Genomic DNA, 22,506 nt, shown 5'->3' on the forward strand with positions numbered 1-22,506 from the left:
AAGACATTTCCAGCACTGGGGAGGGTGAGGCGGAGGAGACTCGCCTGTGCTGGGAACCCGTGTGCTCTTGCTGGCACTGCGCTGCTCCACCAGACACCAGACTCTGCCCTGCAGCGTTTTGCCAGGACTAGGGCTCAGGCTTTCGGGAGATACAGAGATGAGTAGAACTCAGCACTTGTCCTCAAATAACTTAATGAGAGAGAGCAGGTAAGGATACAACCAAGAAGCCTGAATTTCTCGGTTGTAGCTTCTTGCAAAGTTCTCCACCCCAAGCATTTCTGGCAGCCCCTGAGGATGGGGGTGGGGGTCTTACCTGTAGTTTGGGACTTAGGCTGTGCTAAGAGTGGTGGCAATGGTTTAACCCTTCATAGTCTTTCATAGCATCTTCCTTGTGCTCATGAACACAGGCACGGTGGCTGCCCCACTGGATGCCCCAACTTCTGCCCTGCAGTCTCTGCATCACTCTACCAGGCTTCCTAGTCTTCTCCACTGCTCCACCGAACACTGCAGTCCCTCTCCAGTGATCACCACTGATCTGCGAGGTGCTGCCAGCACGACAGGGTATGATAAGCCTGCAAATTAAAAATAAGATCCCCTTAAATCTTAAAAGTTCTCATCATAAGAAAAAAAATTTAAACTCTGCATAATGATGGATATTAACTAGATTTATTGTGGTGATCATTTCATGATATATACAAATAGCGAATCATGATGATGTATACCTGAAACTAACATAATGTTGTAAGTCAATGATACCTTAATTTAAAAAAAGTTTCATCTTTCAATATCCAGATTACAGTGGCAATTCAGATCCCCCCATACATACCCATTTTTTTCTGACAAGAATTCTAATGGTTCTCATCCTTCAATAGACCCAAGAATCTCTAGGGTTGCTTCCACATATGCATGAATCGGTCCTCCACTTTATTTGTTTGATCTAGTCCACTGGGTTATTGGCGACCTAATCTTGCCTCCTGAAATGGACTTCACAGCTGTTAACATCAAGGTAGTCCCACTTGCTGCTCTCAATTGACTGATTAAGTTCTCCTCATTTATGTATGAGGAAGCTGCTGAACCCAGGTAGCTGGTTCCAGAGTCCTTGGTCCTAACCACTACCCTCATCAAACAGAGATGGCCCCAACCTGACCACCAGATTGGACTGGTTCCAGCACAGAGTGCTGACTTGATCCATCCTCATCAAGATGGTTCCTCAGGGAGCCATCTCTACTCCGTCAGACTCAGGTCTGAAGTGTCCTAAAGGAAAACTGCCTGGGCCCTGGAGGAGTCTAACTCTCTAGTGGCTTACATGTAGCTCCTTCCTTTGGAGGCTCATGTACAAGATATCCAGGATGCCTGCATGTCCTGAACCAGACCCCTTCCAGTGACCTAGACTCTGATCACCCATCCATATTCTCCTTTCACGGAAAGCCTACTCTGGGAGCACCCTCCTTGTTCCTTCACAGCAATCTGACCTCGTTTGGGACCACCTCAGGCCTTTAGACATTGTTTATGCCTTTGAGCCTCAGCGGGCTGTGTGAGGGAGAGCCGGTCAGGATCTCATTCCTCCTGCTGCCATGAAAATCCTTCTTGGATGCAAACAGGTACCTGGATAGGACACAGGCAGACATCCAGGGAGGCGGGGCTGGGCCGATTCAGATAACAGCCATTGTCTTGGACTCCAGTTTACACCTTCCTACTGCGGACTTGGGCTTTGTGCTTGAGTCAGCTGTATCATGCTTTGTTATTTCCTCCCCTCCGGAGGATTTATCTCCTCAGAGGCCCTTAGCCCTACCACCGTTCCCTCAATTTACCAGACTGCGAGTATGCCTGAACCCCAGCAAGGGCTGCCACCGAGGTTCTAGCTAGAATTCACGCCAGAAGCGAGACAGAAAATAAACTCCGTCATGGTTCCCAGGGAAGAGAGAGCTGCACATCCTGTTGGAGGGTTGCTGAGGGATCAGGAAAGGATTCGTGGGAGAGTCCATTTTTTCAGAGGGACTTGAATTTCAGTAGGTAGTGATGGGAGACAGGGAAGAAGTCATAAATAAAAATAAAAAGCAAAGACGCAGGGGTGGGAGTGTATGGGAGCATGTTCAGGGGATAATCAGTCCAGTTTGGCTGAAGTGTGGGTGTGAATAGGGAAGAAGGTGAAATAATCCTGGCAAAGTGGGTTGAAGTTAACTTGTGGAAAACATTTGAATGTTGTGGGCTGAGACTGAATTTCATTCAATAAGCAATAAGAAGTTATTTCAAAGTTTCGAGCAGAAGAGTGATGGCTTCAGACCCCCTCTCCACAATCTCAGACCGGATTCCCAGGGAGCATTCTCATATATTTTGGTTGACAATTGAGGGGTCCAGCCGCCACACTACACTTGCACTTAAGAGAATGAAAGCGGGTGTCCAGGTTAGCTTGGCTCCTTTTAGAACACACAAGGCACACCTTGTCCCTTAAGAAGTGTACTGAACCGTACCTAAGAGGCGTACTATGGCAGACTGGCTGTGGCTCTGGAATCATTTCTGAACTTCACCTTGACCTGCCCATACCTCATCTTATCTTTGACCACATAATCTCCAATTGTCTTTGGTTTTAAGATCTGGTCTTCTTTAGCTTTTGTAGTTCCGTTTTTCCGGGCCTGCCCAGCATAAGCAGTGATTGTTGAAGCACAGTGAAGGGCTGGAAATGAGGAGGGGCTTCAAAAGGAGGTTCCGAGGGCCACGCCCATTAAGAAAAAGCTGGTTTGCCAGAGCTGAGGCTGAGGCAGAGAACCCACGTGGTTGTGGAGGGAAGTGCTCCAGCTGAGGAGTCGCTAGGTTCAAATATGAAGAGCGGAATACGCACATTGGGCCACAACCAGCCTTCCACAAGGTGGAACAGATGCTGCCTCAGTGGCTCGCTCAGAAGTGGAATAACAGTCACCGTGAGCTTGAGCACCTACTGTGCACTGGGTGCTATGATGTGTTCTTCATGTACATTATCCCATTTAATCTGGAGACAGCTCTGAGAGGTCGATGATGTGCTTTTGCATTTTAACGGTGAAGAAATTAAGGCTCAGAAGGTAAGGAAATTTGCTGAAGGTCACACACATTTGTAAGAGGAAGAGCCAGAATTCAATTCCAGAGCCTTCTATTACCAAGGTCAATTTTTTTTTATTCATCTTTAAGACTAGACAGAAAAGGAGGAAGCATAAGGACAAGCTGGAAGAAGGAACAAAATCAGATGCGCAGAATGCAGGCTGTTGATAGCTGAGTCCGTGCTGGAGTAGCTCTTTTCTGGACAGATCCCTGGCGCATGTTCTAGGGGCAGGTGAGGCTGTTTAGATCTACTCTCTAGGAGCCTGGACTTTCTGATTAGTGACCCGATGATCTTCAGTCGAGATTCCTTTGGCACTGCCTTGGGACGCCCCAGGCCCTTGTGGGCAGCCCTGACTAGCTGGATTTGGTCTGGTTTCTACAAGTTGGGTTCATCTTTGGGGAAGAAATAGACAATGAGGCTAAGCAGCTAGAGCTTCTTGAGTGACTGTAGGAGGAAGGGGAGGTATGTAAATTGGACAAGATGGGATATGTGGAAGGGGGAGGACAAGGATTAGTGACCAGAGCAGTTTCAGGGATTCTTCCAGAACCTCACAGTAACATTCCAACCTATGAGTTGCCCACCTCTGCCCCCCACCAAGAAACAAGAGAACTTCCAATGCAAGGAGGAAAATGAAGTGTATTTTGTAAATTTATCAAGAGAAGGACTCAGACCCAAGTTTAGATAAGGTAGGAAAAAGGGAGCATTGAAGTCATCTAAATTAAAAGCAAAGGCAGGACCACGAAATCAAAAATGGCAGCTTGGAGCCGAGCCCCAGATGATGGCTGGAGCTCCCTGTACTCTCCTTTGTCTCAAAGCCAGTGCTGGTCATATGAACTGGGAGTTGGCACTGAACGCAGGTGAGCATCCTACGGTCCCAGGAATAGACGCAAGGATGTGACAGTCTGAGAATATGACAGGGTCTGCACTGCCCCTCTCACAGGCCAGAGGAAGCGCTTCAGGTCTGGGAGAAGAAAACAGTGCCTTTCCTGGCCAGTGCTTACCCTCAGAACATCTGCCTCTCAGAAGGTAGACTTCAGACTCGAGGGACCAGGCCTGTGGCGTCTTTACTACCCAGTGATATTTGGGTGTAGCAGAAATACAGACAGCGTCCCACACCATGAGACAAACCAAATAGCAACCCGAGGAAAACAAACATGGAGATGAGCTGAGATGATAGTTGTGAGTAATCATGATAGTTTGAAGCTTTGGAGATGCACATAAATAATAACAAGGGGTAGACCAAGAGCTCCTGACAAGCACAGCAAACCACGGTGCCATTGTGGATCTGCGGTTGTGCTTCAGTTCACATTTTCCTTCTTTTGTTCCTTCTGAAATGCTCTTCCATCAGTTTCACACTACCCACTCTCTTTCCAACAGAGTCCCCGCATCACCTGGCATGTGTAAGAGCGAGGGGGCAGCCCTTTCCATGGGGGGAGAGCATGTCGCCCCGGCACCAGCAGGGGGCAGTTAGGACTCAGCCGGGAGCTCACCGCACAGCTGGCCTTTCCGCTCCAAAGCCGACCTCACCCGGGAGATGGCTTCCCAGTGCCATTGGTTAAATGAACCAAAGTTCTCATTTTTCCTTCCTGTCTGGAATTCAAGTACGCCTGACAGACGCTGAGAGGCGTTGGGCAGGCCTGCTCCTTCAAGTGGTGTGAGGCTGGGAGAAGGTTCGGTGTCCCAGGTGACTCACCGGGGTGGTTACATGGACTTAGATGCTGAGTCTGAGTCTCACAGCCTTGGCTAACTGGGGGTCCACGGCGGACATGGGCTTGGGGAACAGACATCCCCAGATTAACCTGAGGTTGGTTAACAGAGGCAGGATGAGAAAAAGGCTGCCAAAGCGAGACTCCCCGCAACCACCCCCAATTTTCCTGTCTTTAAGAATATATACGCAGCCTGACTTAGGAATTTTTGTGCCAGGGTAGCGAAATGAACTGTTTTCTATGTCCCTCTCACACACACCCCATGTTCGCTGCACATCAATATGCAAAGTTACTTACATAATCTCAAAGATGATCTCTCAGAAGACTTTGAAAAGAAGATGGAATTACAACACTCATGGGTACGGAAGTGGGGCGGGGGGGGTTGGGGAGCCTGGAACGACGATCTGCCCACACAGACACAGTGGGATCAGGCAGGGCCAGAGATGATCAGGAGCAGGGGGTACTTGGAAGTGTTTGATGGAAACATCTGGGCTTTTCTTTACTTCAGGCTTGGCGCAAAGGCCAGACCAGCAGGCAAAGAAATGACTATGACAGGTAATCGGTGTCGGAAGTAGAGTCAATATCTGTGCCGAGAAAAAAAAAATGGGAGGCTCTGGTAGATGGCGGAGGGGAGCACCTCAGCAACGCAGAACCTGGTGAGATACCAGAGGTTCCCATAGGAAGGAACAGACAAGGCAGGGTAAGTAGGCTTAGGATTGGCTACTTTGAATAATTTCTGTGGGCTCTGGGCACAGGGGCTGTCCCTGGTTGTCTGGTACCTGGCCTTGATGTGATTAGAGTCCATGGATGGTGGCTGGAGTAGAGAGTTGGGGGCGGGTGGACTCTGGATTGGCTGATTTGCATTGAAACCACCTCTCTGGCAAATTGTTTGTTATCTCCAGGAATTGGCTACCCTGAGAGGGGCAGTCCCTCCAGGGTCAGCAAGGCCCCAGATGTCAGGGCATTAGAATACAAAAAAATAAAAGACATGGTTATGACAGATGGGACAAGATCAGCAACTGAGTGTCAACTGAAGAAAAAAAGTCTTTGTTTTGTACTTGCAACTTTTCTCTAGGTTTAAGATTATTTTGAAATTAAAAAAAATTTAAGAGAGAAAAGAAAAAAAAGGGGGGCCCATCCAGAATACAATATTCTCTGAAGGAGGGCCCTACCTCTTCCTCTCCTATGTTTTGTTTTCACGGCCTGACAGACACCCAGCCCAGCCCAGCACAGTGGGACTCGTTACTAGTGCCCTTAGTAACTAGACCTCATGGAAGAATGCGGAGAACTGTTGGATAGACATGAGGTGGTCCCCTAGGTCTACCATTTTGGCAAACACCTAGAAGGCAGAGCCCTGAAGAGTCTCCTAGACCAGGCACTATTAGGAGTCTTCCCCAAACTATGGGGCATGCCTGCTGCCCCTAACTGGACAAGCAGCTCCTGTAAAAGAGGCCCTGGAGGGATGCGCCTTATGAGTGGCCACACATCCTGATACCGCAATCTACCAAGCTGAAACACAAAATAAACCCTTTAAACAGAGGAGTACTGATAATGGTGCCGATAAGGCCCTCTGGACCTCAACATTGCAAGACCTCCAGCAGACTCACTGGTACTAGGAACAGAAAGATCCAGCCTTCCGCAACAGCTAAATAAACCTCAGTAAAAAACAATCTTGGGACAACAGGCTAGCTTAGAATTGGCCACACAAATAGCCAGACAGATGCAGCATCAAACTAAAACATTTCACAGTGTAACTAAATTTTACATGAGGTGCCGGGAACTCCCGCAGACCTTTCTCCTGGGCATCCCCTGCAGCCTGGTGTGACTGGCTGTGCACCTCGTTCCAGGGCCCCTCCTGCTGGCAGGTGGACTTTCCATACCGAGCTGGGGATGGCAAGCCAGTACCACCTACGTGCAAGTATACTTGCAAGAGTCCTGGCATGGTAAGCTAGTGTCAGGGCTGAGTTGTGGGAAAATAAAGTTGAACGCAATAATTCACTCTGAGCAAAGTGACATTTGGCCAAACCATTGACATTGGCCAGGTCAGAAACTGTCAGAAGCCCCAGCTGTACTCACTATGCCCGATAAATTCCTTACAAGGCTACCTGCCTTGCTTCTTTTGATCTCCCCACGACCCCTACACTGGGATGACTGCCCCGGTATTATTTTAAAAATCATGCAGGCAGGCTCTTGTCATGTATGTCTGTGTGTGTGTGTGTGTGTGTGTGTGTGTGTGTGTGTGTGTGTGTGCATGTGTGTGTATCCCTAGGACCGGGTGTGCTCTCTCTCCCTCCACTTGAACATCAGAGAGCCCTCTAACTAGTGGATCCTCTCACTCAGGGATGGGCCAAGCAAGGGGAATCCCTGGGGTAGAGAGGGCAGGGCACAGGCAGACACCTGGTTCTGGGGACATATATATAAGAAACTTCTGAATTACCTGAAATCACCGGCTGTGGTATGCTGTGTTTTAACATTCAATACTTGTAAGCTGGGGAGAACAGCAGACCTGGCGCCGAGCTGAGTCAGACCATAACGACCGCAGTCCTCGGGGAAGAAACATAGATCCAGTGACTAGAACAAGGGTACAAAGGGGCCTGGACCTTGGGACAAGGTGTGTGCAAAGTGGTAAAGAGCACGACTTTGCAGCCTTTCCATTCATTTAGAGCATCTGTCACGTGCTGGGGCAGGTGCCGGGCTAGGTGCTGGCTATACAGTGACAACTAAGGCAGGGTGGTCCCAGCGCTGGTTAAGGTTGGTGAACAGAAATGGCTTCAGCTCTACCGCTAGCTCTGTGATCCTGGGCAAATCACTTGAGTGCCCTGTGACTCAGTTTTCTCAACTGTAAAATAGGGAGGGTGATACGTACCTTACACGGTTGTATTGAAGCAGTGGCAGCTCCTGGATTTCCAGACAGGAGTGACTTAGGCACAGTTTAGTTGGAGGGGACAGCCTTGGGGAGCTCATCTTGAATATCCTAGCAGTGTTTTTTCTTTATGTATATAGTTATTTGGAGTTGTTTTCAGGGATATGATGGAGATGGGGAATAAAAGCTATTTTTCCTCCCCCTCAACCCCCCTGCACCCCACAAGCCACTTTGTGACGATAAAGCAAAATAATGTGTCAAGTGCTTGCTGCAGTGCCTGGAACACAGTGAGTGAAACCTTCACAAAATCCAATTATACAGTTTTGTTCGCAAAGACTGGACTTAAGCATAATCAGCAGGTTGGACTAGATTTACAGTGATTCTGAGTTCTCATTATGCCTCAGAATTGGCCGGGGAGCTGTTAAAAGATTCCTACGCCTAGGCCCAAGCCCCGGAGGCTCTGAATCAATTGGTCTGGTCTGGATCCCTAAAATCTGTATTTTTAAAAATTTAAAAAATCTCACAAGGTGATTTCTAATGTGCAGCAAGGATTGAGACCAATATTAGGGCCTGGAGATGTTCTTAAGTCTGCAGCTGAGGGTCAAACGATCATTGCTGGCAAGAAGGGCAGCCTGCAGACCCTGGGACTGAGTGAGGGCCTTTAAAGTAGGGCTGGGGGCACAGTAAGTGACCACATTGATCAAACTACAAGGTGGATGGCTGCTTCCTTTTCCGTTTCTTTTTGCTTTTAAAGATACAGCATTATGTCAATAGAACTCTAACCACAGTGTTCTTTCTCATGCTTTTCCCAGTGGAAATGCCACATCATAAGACACTTTGGGAACTCACTGGCTAATTGAATGAATAATTCAATCTTCAGGAAGTTAGAAGCTGCATAAACATCCTTTTTTAAAATTTCTACTTTGAGCTCAAGATGTTACTTGGCAAATACATTTGAGAGTATGTGTGTCTTGTTTAGTTCTGGTTCACAGCATCTATTCCAGTGGCTTTATACAGAGTAGGCTCTCGGGAATTGTTTGTTGAATGAAGGAACGAAGGAAGGAAATAAATGAACATGGCTCCCTACACTGATCAATGGAGCTGAGCTTAGGTGCTAAGAAATATTCTAGTTCAAGAATGCATACCTGTAAGACAGGGCTTTTGTCTTTATATTAGTGAGTTAATATTAACTTTAAAATAAATTATTGTAACTAAGATTTCTTGTGTGTGTTGTGCCCTCAGAAGACTTAAGTGTGTGAGGAGGTAGAGTTATGACTATGAGCTGGTATATCAATAGTTTTGATACTTCCTCCTATGCCACTAGATCTGTGCAAACTTGCATCTTGATTATTAAAAAAAACAGTTGGGTCACAGTGTGTAAAAAATAACGAGGAATCAACCAAAAAAAGCTTGTAAAATTATTGAGCTAGCAAGATTGCTGGACCCAAAATTAACACACAAGATTCCATCACATTCCTATATAGAAGCAACGAACATGTGGAAGGAAATTAAAAATACAATATAATTTTTAATCACTCTGAAGGAGATGTAATACCACTTTAAATAAGTGGAGAGACATACCTTGTTCATGGATTGGAAGACTCAACACAGTAAAGATGTTAATTGTCCCCAAATTGATCTATAGACTTAATGCAAATCAAAATCCCAGCAAGATGTTTTGTATCTATAGACAAGATTGTTCCAAAATATATGTGGAAAGACAAAGGAACTAGAATAGCTAAATCATTTCCAAAAAGGAATAAAGGGGAAGGAATCACTATGTAATGTTAACAGTGACTATATACCTAGTAACCAAGATGGTATGGTATTGGTATATCAGTAGCTCTGATACTTCCTCCTTGAATATGAGCCACTAGATCTGTGCAAGTTTGCATTCTGATTACTAAAAAAAATAGTTGAGTCACAGTGTGTAAAAAATAGACAGGTAGATCAATGGAACAGAATAAGGATCCTAGACTAGATGAACACAAATATGTTCAATTGATTATGAAGCTGCAAAAGCAATCCAATGGAGAAAGAATAGCGTTTCCAATAAAGGATGCTAGAACAATTGGACATCCATACGCAAAAGCAAAATAACTCTCAACCTAAGCCTCACACCATACACAAAAATTAATTCCAAACGATAACAGATTTAAATAAAAACAATATTATTTTTAACAATTTAGAAGAAAACATAGGAGAAAATCTCTGATAACCAGGGCGAGGCAAAGAGGTCTTATGTAGCATACTTTTAGATGAGGCAGGTTTAAAAACTGTGAAAAATGAATTAAGTCTTTAGTTAATGGTATTATATCAATGTCAATTTTCTGATTTTGTTATTGCACTACAGTTATATAAAATGTCACCACTGGAGGAAGCTGGGTGCAGGGTATGTAGATTTTTCTATTATTTTTGCAACTTCCTGTGAGTCTATAATTATTTCAAAGTTTTTTTTTTAAAGGTCTGAATGCCACGTGTGTGGATTCCATTAAATTATCTTAATCACCTTTGTCAGGGTCATCAGAGTTATTATAAAACTCTGTGTAGTCATAATAAAGATTTATCGAGCACTTACTACACGTGCACTACTGTGCTAAGCATTTTACATTCATTATCCCATTTGATTCATGCTGTAGTCAGAAGAAATAGGTAGCATTATGTTACCTGCCTTTTACAGATCAGGAAACTGAAAATCAGAGAAGTTCTGTAACTTGTCCCAGGTCACAGAGCTATAAGGAGCAGAACAAAGGCTTGAATGTGAATCTATCTGCCTCCAAAGCTTGTGATTGAAAACACAATGCCATGATGGCTCCATACTTGGGCAGTTGTGAGGCCAAAATGAGGCATCATGTGTCAGTTGCCTAATTTAGTATCTGGCACATAACCAACATCCAGTGACTAGCCTGCTTTTATTATCATCATCTTCATCATTGCAGATGATCCCCGACTTACAATGGTTCAACTTTAGGATGCTGCAAAAACGATATGCATTCAGTAGAAGCCCTACTTTGAATTCTGAATTTTGACTGTTTTGCAGGCTAGTGTTATGCGGTCCAATACTCTTTCTTGCATTACTGGGTAGTGGCAACCACTGCAGCTCCCAGTCAGCCAGGCGATCATGAGGGGAAACCACTGATACACTTACAGCCATTCTGCACCCAGACAACCATTCTGTTTCATGTTCAGTACAGTAGTTTATAAATTACACGAGATAGCCAACACTTCATTTTCAAGCAGACTTTGTGTTAGAAGAGTCTGCCCAACTGTAGGCTAATGTAATTGTTTTGAGCCTGTTTAAGGTAGACTAGGCTAAGCTATAATGGTCAGTAGGTTAGGTGTACTGAATTTTCGACTTAATGATATTTCAACTTATGATAGGTTTATCAGGACGTAACCCCATTGTAAGTGAAGGAAGACACGTATTATTTGCTAATTGTTGTCTTAGCCTTGGCACTGAGGAGCATCTGGTCCTTATGCTTAGGGCAATGTGAAGACCGCTGTAAGAAGAGTCAGATTCCTATCTGTAAAATCATAAAACTAACTACCACATAGGGTTATTGTGAGTTTTGAGTAAAATTAGAGATGATAATATATGTGAAGAGTGCTCTGTAAACAGCAAAGCTCCCCGCATGCTAACTGCGGATTCCATTTTATTCTATTACTTTACCTGGAGATTGGCAGCTAAAAAGCTTTTTCCCTCTCAGCCATGCCGCAATCCACAAGCTCATCACCCTGCTCGCTCACTGTGTGTTTCTATGGCATCAATCACCATAGTTTCTAGATCTTCTGACAGAAATATTAGGTGAAAGGCAGTTTAACGGAAGGACTCTGTGAATTTGATTCAAAGAACTCCATCCTCTTCAGCTTGAAGCAGTGTTTAGCTGAGCAGGAGCAAGTCACATATTCACTGCTTCCCCCATTCATTGCTTCCAGATCCCTTTTGCCAAACTTAAATGAAGTGACGAACTCAGAGTTACTTTTGTGTATTTCAATAATTCATAGGTTTCTCCCAAATCATCTTTCCTCCTGGTATAGAATTTCACAGTCGTTCCTCTACATCAAGGGTTGGCCACCTATGACCCATGGGCCAAAAATTGCTTCTCATCTGTTTTTGGATGGTCCTCGAGCTAAGTGTTTTAGTCTTTGTTTTTACATTTTTTAATGCTTGAAAAAAGTTTTAAAAAAGAATATTATTTCACAACACATGAAAATTACATGAAATTCACATGTCAGTGTCCATAGATAAACTCTCATTAGAATGTAGATACTCTCAGTGTTTAGGCAGAATTGAATAGTTGTAAATCTGAAAATATTTACTAGCCAGCCCTCCCCAGTAAAGTTTGCCAACCCCTGCTTTGCATGGTAAGAACATCAGTGATCCAATATGGAGGCCAATAAAAGCTAGTTAGGTCTAAACTCAACCTACACTTAGCCCCACCCTTCATCCCTACACACCGCTTTCCTCTTCTTTCCCCCCACCCCCATATTTGTAACCATACTTGTCTCCCACACTATATTGCAAGCTCTTTGGAGGGAAAGATCCATTTTTTTTCTCTTTCATCTTTGTATCCCACAAAGTGCCTGGCACAGTGTTTTACTCATAATAGACAAGTGAAGAGTGTTTTTTTATACAACAGAGCTGGATCACATTTCCATAGCAACTGGATTTCTGAAGTGTCACCATGCAGAATTCTTTATATGCAATCCATTCCATTCAGTGTCTGAGGTCAGATGTAGAGATGCTACTGGTAAAATCGTATTTACACTCTATAGCACAAAGACTCAGGAATCATGGTTCTGTTTCAATGTCTGTTGTTTTTACTCTTGGAGTCAAGAAGACCTTCTCAATATGTCAGACAACCCCAAAACCATAAAAGAAAAGATTGAAACATTTGACTACACAACAATAAAGAATGTATGCATGACAGAAACCACTAAACAAAGTAAGAAGACAAATGAACTGGGGATAAGAGGGGTTAATAACAGATAAAAAGCAAATTTCTCTAACTGAATAGCTTTTGCAAATCAATAGGAAAAAGACCAAAAAGCCTCCAAAAATACGTAAAGAAGAGGAACAAATAGTTCACAGAAGAGCGAATACGAATGGCTATCAACATATGAAAAGATGCTCAGGTAGATCCTAAGTGCAACTCTAGGGTCCTGGCTAGTTCCTGTCCGTGGGAGGCGGTGGAACCAACAAGAAGTCCTACGCGAACCCATTCTCTTACATCTTCGTCACTTAGGGCGAGGTCATTCCATTCAGCAGTCACTTAACATGCACCTGCTACAAACCAGACACTGTGTGCGGTGCTTACATGCTTACCTTTTATCTAAACCGAGGTTGCATTCACACCGACCGTCTATCAAAATACAGAATCTTTTCATTGCCCTGAACGAATTTCTCCTGCTTCTTCCCAGTCTATCTCTGACCCCTACCTTTACTTCGATTTCTGTCATCATAGATTAGTTTTGCCTCTTGGAGAACTTCATATAAATGGAATCATACAGAAAAAAGATACTCAGCCTTAGTATTCGTAAGAGAAATGCAAATTTAAATTCTACCATGATACCATCTTTTTCACCCATAACATTGAAAAAGCTTAATGACACATTTCATTCATGAAAGTATGGAGAAACAAGCACTCTCACACATTGCTGGTAGAAGCATACATTTTCTTTGTATAAAAATACTCATGCCTAGAAAAAAACAGAAGAGAAAACAAAATATGCATACCTTTTGACCAAACAGTTCTACTTCTGGGAATTTATTCTACAGATGTACTCATATATGTGTTAAATGATTGACACCCAAGGTTAGTAGCTGCAGCATTTTTAAAAATAACAGCAAAACATTAGAAACAATCAAAATATAAATCAGCAGGTTACTGGTTAAATAATTGATGTTAAATCTATAAATACAATACTACACAGCCATAAAAAGAATAAGAAAAGATAGAATTTTCAATGTATGTCTACCCTCTTGTAAATTTTGAATTTGTAGCATGTAACGCATTACTTATACAAAAGTTAAGTTAATTTTTTTAATGTATGTTTGTTTCTTGTCTCTTGACGGTGGATACTTCAGAGTTTGTTTCATTGTCATTCCTTAGACGTATGCTACACGTGTCTATCTGTTCAGTAGTTAATAAAATCTATTAAAAATGAATGTTTATTTTGAAGAGTAAGGCTTTGTCAATTTAGAGAAGACTTTAAGCTATTGGTCATAAATGTTAGGACATAAAGTTTGAGTCTGGGGCTTTGCAACGAAAATCAAAGTTTGTAGAAATAGAAACACATTTTAATTTAGTCACAGGCGCTGATAGTGAGGAATATAGGTAAAACCTTTCACTTATGGTGAATCATTAATTTTGACAATAGCAGTGTAAATAGGACCATAAACAGAATTTCCAATTATTCTCCTATGCCAAATACATCAGATAGGGTTTAGTCATGACATATTTATAATGAGTGATAGTTCTGCCTTATTGTCAGCACCAAGTTCTGTGCAGCTTAGTATTGATAATTAGAGAATGAAGGACTCTGCCTCTCCCCAGGTCTGTTTTGGTTTGTTATCCTTCCAGACAAATGTCAAACAAATTGGAATCTTTATTGGCTACTTCATAAGCTAACCAAATGAGAAAAAGTCCTTATTTTCTGAGTGTCTTATTTCTAGGGATGAGATATGATTTAAAGCACATCCATATGCATATAAAATTAACTATTATACTAGTATTTAATTTTGCTTAACTAGCTACTAGTTCTGAACATCCTCAAAATCCAATGTAAGTCTCCAGTATATGATTTTAAAACTCTACAACTCGATGCTTTCCAATGACACTAACAATATCACACTCAATTGCAAGTGTTATCACCCATTTGCTGATCTGTCTCCCCACTAGCTTGTGAGCTCTGTAAAGGCAGGGATCATGCATATTTTCATCCTTTTAGCTTCCTCCTCTAGGTTCTCACAATCATTGGCATAGAATAGATGTTCAGTTGGTTGTCAAATGAATGAATAAGTACCCTTGCCCCATTGTTTTCTGCAACATTCTAAAAAGCAAACGTAGAGACTTTATTGTGTAGGTTTGGGGGTAGAAGCAATAGGCAGAGAGCAAGCAGGACCCCCCGGGAGTGCTGTACTGTCCCTATGAGCCCCTGACCAACCATGTCCTAAGTCGGTCAACAACTACTATGGTCTACACCTACTGGCACTCAAAAAGTGTAAGAACCCCAAAGGATTACTAAGCACTAACTTTAAACCGCTGCGCTCTTGGTCCCCACAGTAATTTGTACCTTGTTAATTTTATTTTGGTCTTTGCTGCTTGATTCATTTACCAACATGGATAAAACAGGTCCAGACAACATCTGATAGAAAAGCTTAGAATTCAAATGAAACTGTTTATGCGTTAAACCTTGGCTCATTGACTTAATGGAAATTAAATGATTAAAATTAATTTGAGTACATGTTTCTAACTAGATTTACGGCTTTTATCCATTTTTGTCTCTACATCTCTTGCTACTGTATAAACCAGGAGTTGGCAAACTACAACCCATGCATAGACCGGTCACTTGTTTTTGTGAATAAAGTTTTATGAGAACACAGAGACACCCATTTGCTTATATCTGTGGCTGCTTTCACAGGAGAGTTGAGTAGCTGTGGCAGAGACTGTGTGGCCCACAAGCTTAAAATATTTACTATTTGGCCCTTTACAGAAAAACTTTACTGACTCTTGCTATTTCTGCACGATCATATGACAAAAGATCTAAAGGAGGTTATATTGTCTCAACAAATAACTAATGTCTAACTGATCTCAAATATGTGCCAGATACTAAGAATTAAAAGATGATGAGGACCCTGAAAAGTACTTGTACGAGACACATTTTCAGCACCAAGAAAAGTACATAGACCCATTCCAGGTGACAAGGTAAACAACAGTGCATCTGCCATCTAAATATCACAGTGAAAAGCCACCAGACATAGCTTGAAGATCTGAGGCAGGCTAACTTGCTCTGCCTATCACAGAAAAATTCTATACTTTCCAGAAACCTGGAGAAATCCATTCCAGCGGACAAATACCTAATGCAACCAACCAATGTACTGGCAAGCATCTTGAACTGAAAGTAGGAAGACTCCCAACTCTATAACTAATAAATAATAATAGCTAATACATGAAGCATGTATTATATGCCAGGCATATATATTAACTTGCCTAATGCTCATAAAAACTCTATGAGTTAGGTGTTTTATTCATTATCCTCACTGTATACATGAGGAAACTGATGTACAGAGAGGTAAAGTAACTTGTCCAAATCACAGAGTTAGTAAGTAGAAGTAGGAATCTGAACCTATGTGTCTTGGCTTTGCAGTCTAGGCTCTTAACTATCCACACTGCCTTTCACTGATTTGAAAACTTAGTACAACTCACTCAATCTCCCTGAACCTCAGTCTCCTCAGCTATCAAATAAAATGTTGGTCTTGATCTTTCGGGGTTTTATAGCTATGCTGTTTCAAGATTCTTGATATTAATAGACATTTACATGTACCTAGCACTGTGGGAATTACAGAAGACAATATAAGACACATATTGAATAATTCAACAAATAATTAATGAGTGTCTACTATGTACCAAACTGTGTCCAGCAGTGAACAAAACAAAACAAAACAAATCCCTGCTCTTGTAGAGCTCAGAATAATAATGAAAAACACTTGCAGAGCAATTACAATGTGTCTTACACATGGGTCATGGTCTCTTTTAACCTTCACAGTGGTCATGAGTCCTATGCTACAGATGAGAAAACTGAGACTTGGAGAATGTGAGGCACTTACCAAAGGTCATACCTAGTGAGTGGCAGAGCCCAGATCTGTCCACTTGCAGAGATCATGTGCTAATCCATGTTCACAACTCTCCTTACAAAGACTTTATAACCATTCTCCTAACTGGCCAACATACAGTTATAGGGAACTGGCTTAAAAAGAATCTCTTGGTATTTTGACAGTTTTTTAAAAAGCAAAGCAAGAGTAATGGTAGGAACCTAATCTGCAAAATCACATCAGAAACTCTGAGAAACAGGCCAGAAGAAAAGGATTCCTATCTGTCTGGTGACCTCTGGGCCTCTTGAGAAGAATCACAAAAGGGATTTAGAGATTGAGTCTCCCGTACTAGGATTAAAATTCTGAGACAAAGTAGGAAGGCAAAGAGTGCCTGAACCTCTGGCTGGGGATTAGGGGAATGCCCCACGGAGACAGAGGACTTGTTCTAAGGAAGAAGATAGGAAAAAAGAAAGGAAGGAAGGAGAAAGGATGGAAGGGAGAGAGGGAGAGAGAGAACATACTTGTGTCTTTGGTCTTGACTTTGATGTGATCAAAGAATGCATTTGGGACCCAGAGTGGTCTCAATCAAATGCTCTCTAGCCCAGATCCTGGGAAGAACCTGTGATTCCTCAAAGTGTACTGCCAAGCAGGGAATTGAGTCTGGCAATTTCAGTTATCAAAACTGAGCAAGGATTCAGAGCCAAATTTTGTGACTGTCCTAAAGTTTGATGGGACATTAGGAAACAACACTTGCACAACCTGAATGGATTTGACCATTCCAAGGTCCACCCTCAGTAGACTTTAGAAGGTCCTTGGGTCTTTAGTCCTTGTGTTTATATAGCTAAAGCCAAAGGCTGTGTAACTATGCAGTGTATTTAGAATATTTCACTGTATCAACCATTATATGAATGTCATAACAATTGCTACACAATGGATCCAATTGGCTGGGTAGGGGCTAGGATTTGGCTCTGTCAATAGGATGTGTGTAGGGGGAGAGCCATGCAGGTTTGAATCTCAGCTAGGATTCAGACACATCTACATTCTTTTTTTTTTTTTTTTGATGTTCACCTCTTTTATTTACTTATTTATTTATTTTTTTACATTTTTAAATTGAGTAATAGTTATTTTACAATGTTGTGTCAAATTCTAGTGTAGAACACAATTTTTCAGTCATACATGAACATGTATATATTCATTGTCACATTTTTTCCCCATGAGCTACCACAAGATCTTGTATATTTTTCCCTGTGCTGTACAGTATAATCTTATTTATCTATTCCACATTTTAAAATCCAAGCTGTCCCTTCCCACCCCCCACCCCCTTGGCAACCACTAGTTTGTATTCTATGTCTATGAGTCTGTTTCTGTTTTGTATTTATGTTTTGTTTGTTTGTTTTTTTAGATTCCTCATATAAGCGATCTGATATGGTATTTTTCTTTCTCTTTCTGGCTTACTTCACTTTGAATGACATTCCCCAGGAACATCCATGTTGCTGCAAATGGCATAATGTTGTCAGTTTTTATGGCTGAATAGTATTCCATCGTATAAATATACATCTTCTTTACTCAGTCATCTGTTGATGGACATTTAAGCTGTTTCCACGTCTTGGCTATAGTAAATAGTGCTGCTATGAACATTGGGGTGCAGGTGTCATTTTGAAGTAGGGTTCCTTCTGGATATATGCCCAGGAGCAGGATTGCTGAGTCGTATGGTAAGTCTATTCGTAGTCTTTTGAGGAATCTCCATACTGTTTTCCACAGTGGCTTTCCTTGCTTCTCTCTCCCACTCTTAATGATTTAAATGTCTTCTTTTATAATTTTGTGTTTATTCTTTTTGTAATTCATGGCAGTTATCTCCTTTCCAGTTATGAGTTTCTCATTTTTGTAGCATCCTACTTCTTTTCTATTTAGAGTAGACCTGTCAATATTTCTTTTAGCATGGGTTTAGTGTTCCTAAACTCTTTTAGTTTTTGCTTGTCTGTGAAGTTCTTTATCTCTCCTTCTATTCTAAAGGATAGCCTTGCTGGATGGAGTTATCTAGGCTGCATCTTTTTTTCATTCAGGACTGTGAATATGTCTTGCCACTCCCTTCTGGCCTGTAGTGTTTGTGTAGAGAAATCAGCTGAGATCCTTATGGGTGTTCCCTTTTAACTCACTCTTTGTTTTTCTCTTGCTGCCTTTAGGATCATTTCTTTATCCTAGACTCTGGCCATCTTGATTATGATATGTCTTGGTGTGGGTCTGTTTGGGTTCTTCCTGTTTGGGACCCTCTGAGCCTCCTGTACTTGGATATCTGATTCTTTTCTTTAGGTTTGGGAAGTTTTCAGTCATGATTTCTTCAAATACTTTTTCAATCTCCTTTGTTCTTTCTTCTCCTTCTGGAACCCCTATTATGTGTAGATTGGCAAGTTTTATATTATCCCATAGGTCCCTTATATTGTTTTCATTGTTTTTTATTTGTTTTTCTCTTAGCTGTTCTGATTGGGTGCTTTCTGTTCTCCTGTCTTCTAGGTCACTTATTCGTTCCTCTGCATTATCTACCCTGGTTTGTACAGCCTGTAGGTCAGCTCTCATCTCAGCAAATGAGTTTACTAATTCTACTTCGTTCTTCTTTATAGCTTCTATTTCATTTTTGACATATTTTATATCTCTAAACACTATTTCTTTTAGTTCCTTCAGTACTTTGATCAGTCCTTTTTTGAAATCTTGATCTAGTAGGCCATCAATATCTATTTCCTTGATCATTCTTTCAGGGGATTTCTCTTGATCTTTTAATTGGGAGTGGTTCCTCTGTTTCTTCATATTGCTCATATCTCTCTGGCACTGTGGCTTAAGGAGTATCAGTTATATAGTTCTCCTGGAGATGGTGTGTTCTTAATGATTTTATCGAGAGGTCTTTGTGTCTTTGCCCTGTTTCGTGTACTCAGCTTGCTGTTTCCAGAGGCCCTCTGTTGGCGCCCTCATCTGTGCTGGTCCCAGTGGCTATCAGCTAGCAGATCGCCCCCCCCCCAACACTGCGTCAGGTCAGGAGCTGAGCCCTTATCCAGTGGGCGGGTGGGTCACTCCCCCTCCTGATGCCGCAGTCAGGTGCTGCACTTAAGGGGAGGCAGGTGGGCGGATTGCGCCCCCTCCCAGCACCGTGGTCAGCTGCTGCATTCCTGCCAGGAAGGCAGGAGGCCGCCCACCCTCTCCCGGCGCCGGTCGCTCCGCTGCTCTGTGCAGCTGCCCGCTCTGCCTCAGGTCAGCGCTCTGAAGGCGGGCTCAGGGAAGACCGCGGAACAGCCCTGCCCCTGCTCCGTGCCAAATCTCAGCTCTTTGTTTGTCTTGGTGGCACAAGTTCTCTGAGGTGCCAGGACAGAAAGCTCCTATCTGCCTCAGGCTGTAAACAAGTCTCAGTCCTGCCTAGGAGGTTGCGGAGCCCCCGGGTGCGGATTCAGGGCTTGGCCCCGCCCCCGCCCGGGTGCTGTGCACAGGAGGATGTGGCGGCTGTGGCTGCGCCCTGCCCCTCTTCTCATCAGAAGTGCCAGTAATGGTGGCGCAGGTCTGAGGAGACAAAGGCTACGGTGCCCCTCCCCCTAGGACACACCAGCCCTGTTGCTTTGCTTTTTTCGCTATTTATGGGGCACCAAGGTTGTTCTGCTCCGTATCCCCTCCCAGCCACTGCGTGCAGCCCTCTGCAGTCCCCCAGGGCCGCCTCAGTGCAGCTGCCCCAGTCCTTCGCCTGGCTCAGGTGGCCTGTCCCGGCCCCAGCTGCCAGCTCGCGTCTCCAGCTGGGTGTTGCAGGGACCCTTTGTGCCCATTTAGCTCAGTTCTGTCGGTCAAGGGGTGCTCAGGGCAGATCTGAGCCTCAGAGGCTCCCTCTCCATCCCGCTGGCCTCTCCGGTGGAGGGGGGAGACCCAGCGAGCGAGTGCCAGTCCTCCTTTGCCGCTCCCTTCCCGCGGGATCGGTCCCGCACTGTTTTGCTTTTTCTTCTTTCTTTTTTCCTTTTCTCCTACCAGATTTTTGGTATCTTTGTCTTTTGAAGAGGGCGATGTTCTGTCGGAGCTCGGCAGGTGCTCTGGTTGGCTGAGTAGGTCTGTAGATGTGAGTTTTGGTGTATTTGTGGGAGAGGGTGAGCTACAAGCGTCCTTTTACTCTGCCATCTTGCTTCTCTCTCCTAGGTACATCTACACTCTTTAACCTCATTGAGACCTCCAATTCACTACTCCATCGCTTTATCTCAGTTCTTTGGCTTCCTCCCATCCTCCCTTTCTTGTCCATATTACAGAAGAAGAAATGAAGGCTGCAAGAGATTAAATGACTTACCTGAGGTCATATATCTCACATGTGGCAAAGCCTGAATTGAAATGCAGATCTGCCTTACCCAAATCCACACTGTATGTTGTTCACTCTGCTAACCTGGAAAAAAGGCAAAAGAAAGTGAAGAAAAATGACAACGGGTAAAACATAAATTATGACACTGAAATGCCTGAAGATATCACTAATTTGTCTCCAAATTTTCTCCCACCCCCAATATAACTGAAAGGCTCAGGACAAATAAATATATTTCAGATGAAAATTAGGCCATCTGTACAGCTCCTCAATCATCCACATTTTCCTTTTTCCTTTTCCAAGAAGCCACTCACTGGTGCCATGCTGATGTGATACTTGTCCCTATGTTTAGAAATTTGAGGTTTCAAAACTCAATTTCCTAAAATATCAAATTAATTGCAGTCTTATTCGCCTCTTGAGGTGATCACGGTGCAAGAACCGCCGCCCCACCCCGCGCCAGCCTCTAGCCACAGTCAGGCTGCACAGGAAACTACTAATCAGTCCCCAAACCCATTCTGCTAGCCGAATTCCTGTCTGTATACACTGCTCGCTGCCCCTCCTTGTGAGTGTAGGTCAGTCGGGTCTGGGGGCAGAAAATTAACCAGGATACAGGCCAAAGGTGGTTGGATTTGGATCCCAAGGACTGGAGGCTCAGATGGGGAATTACTCAAAGCAGCCAGGAGTAGAAAGAGGCAGAAGTACCAGTCCTTCTGGCATCGAGAAGTCCTTAGTGGGTACTGAGAATCAAGCTAAGGAAACTAGCGCTGTCACTATACAGAAGAAGCAGGGTGGAAAATGAGAGAGAACAGTGGGAACAGAATGGAAAGAAGGTTGGAAGCTGATTGAAAAGGTCCCTGAGTACTGAGCGGTCCTTACAAACACCTTCGCATTCTGAATGCTCACACTTCCTTCCCAGTCTCCTTTCTCACCATCCTCCCCACACCTAACCACGTAAGCACAGCCAGTTCTTCCACATCCCTAAGGTCTCCCATATGCTGGTCCCTCAGCCTGGGATACCTTTATTCTACACCTTGGCCCAGAGAAGCCGATTCATCTTTCAAGGATCTACTTAAAACCCTCCTTCTCTGTAAAGCCTACCTCATCTTCTGCACCTTAAAATTAGTGATCACATCCTCTGTATTACCATTATGAGGGCCTACAAATCTCTCCTTGTCTGAAGAAAACCTGCTATTTCCCCAGGAGTGAGGCTCTGTCTGAAACCTTCCCCACTCTCTTGGCCAGTGCCCTTTGTGAGTTGTGGTTATTTGTGAACATGTATGCATCTCCTACTAATGTGTAAGTTCTAGGGGGGCAATTCTGTTTCTTCCTTATATCTAGTTCCTGGAGGACAGACACTTTCTTTTTTTTAATCTTTGTCCTATTTATCTTTGTGTCCCCAGGGCCTAGCCAAGGAGCTGGTACAAAGTGAGGGTCTTGCTAAATGTTTATTGAATGAATGAATGAATGACTGTTGGATGAGGAGTTAATGAATGAATTCTGGAGACAAACCGGGGCATAGAAAACACTAGAACAGCAGACAAGGCAAAAAACACCCACCTGTTTTATTTACACACCATCTTTTTCCAAAAAGGACTTGACGTGGCTTGAAAGTCACGCATATTTAGATTAGGACAAATGGAAAATTAGGACATTGCTGAAGAGAACATCAAGTGAGTGATTTTGTTGTAACAACTTGTCTCTTGGTTTAAAGCAATGAGAAACAAGTATCGATCTTTG

This window comes from Camelus dromedarius, chromosome X (genome assembly GCF_036321535.1).
Source record: "Camelus dromedarius isolate mCamDro1 chromosome X, mCamDro1.pat, whole genome shotgun sequence".
In the NCBI taxonomy this organism is placed as follows: domain Eukaryota; kingdom Metazoa; phylum Chordata; class Mammalia; order Artiodactyla; family Camelidae; genus Camelus; species Camelus dromedarius.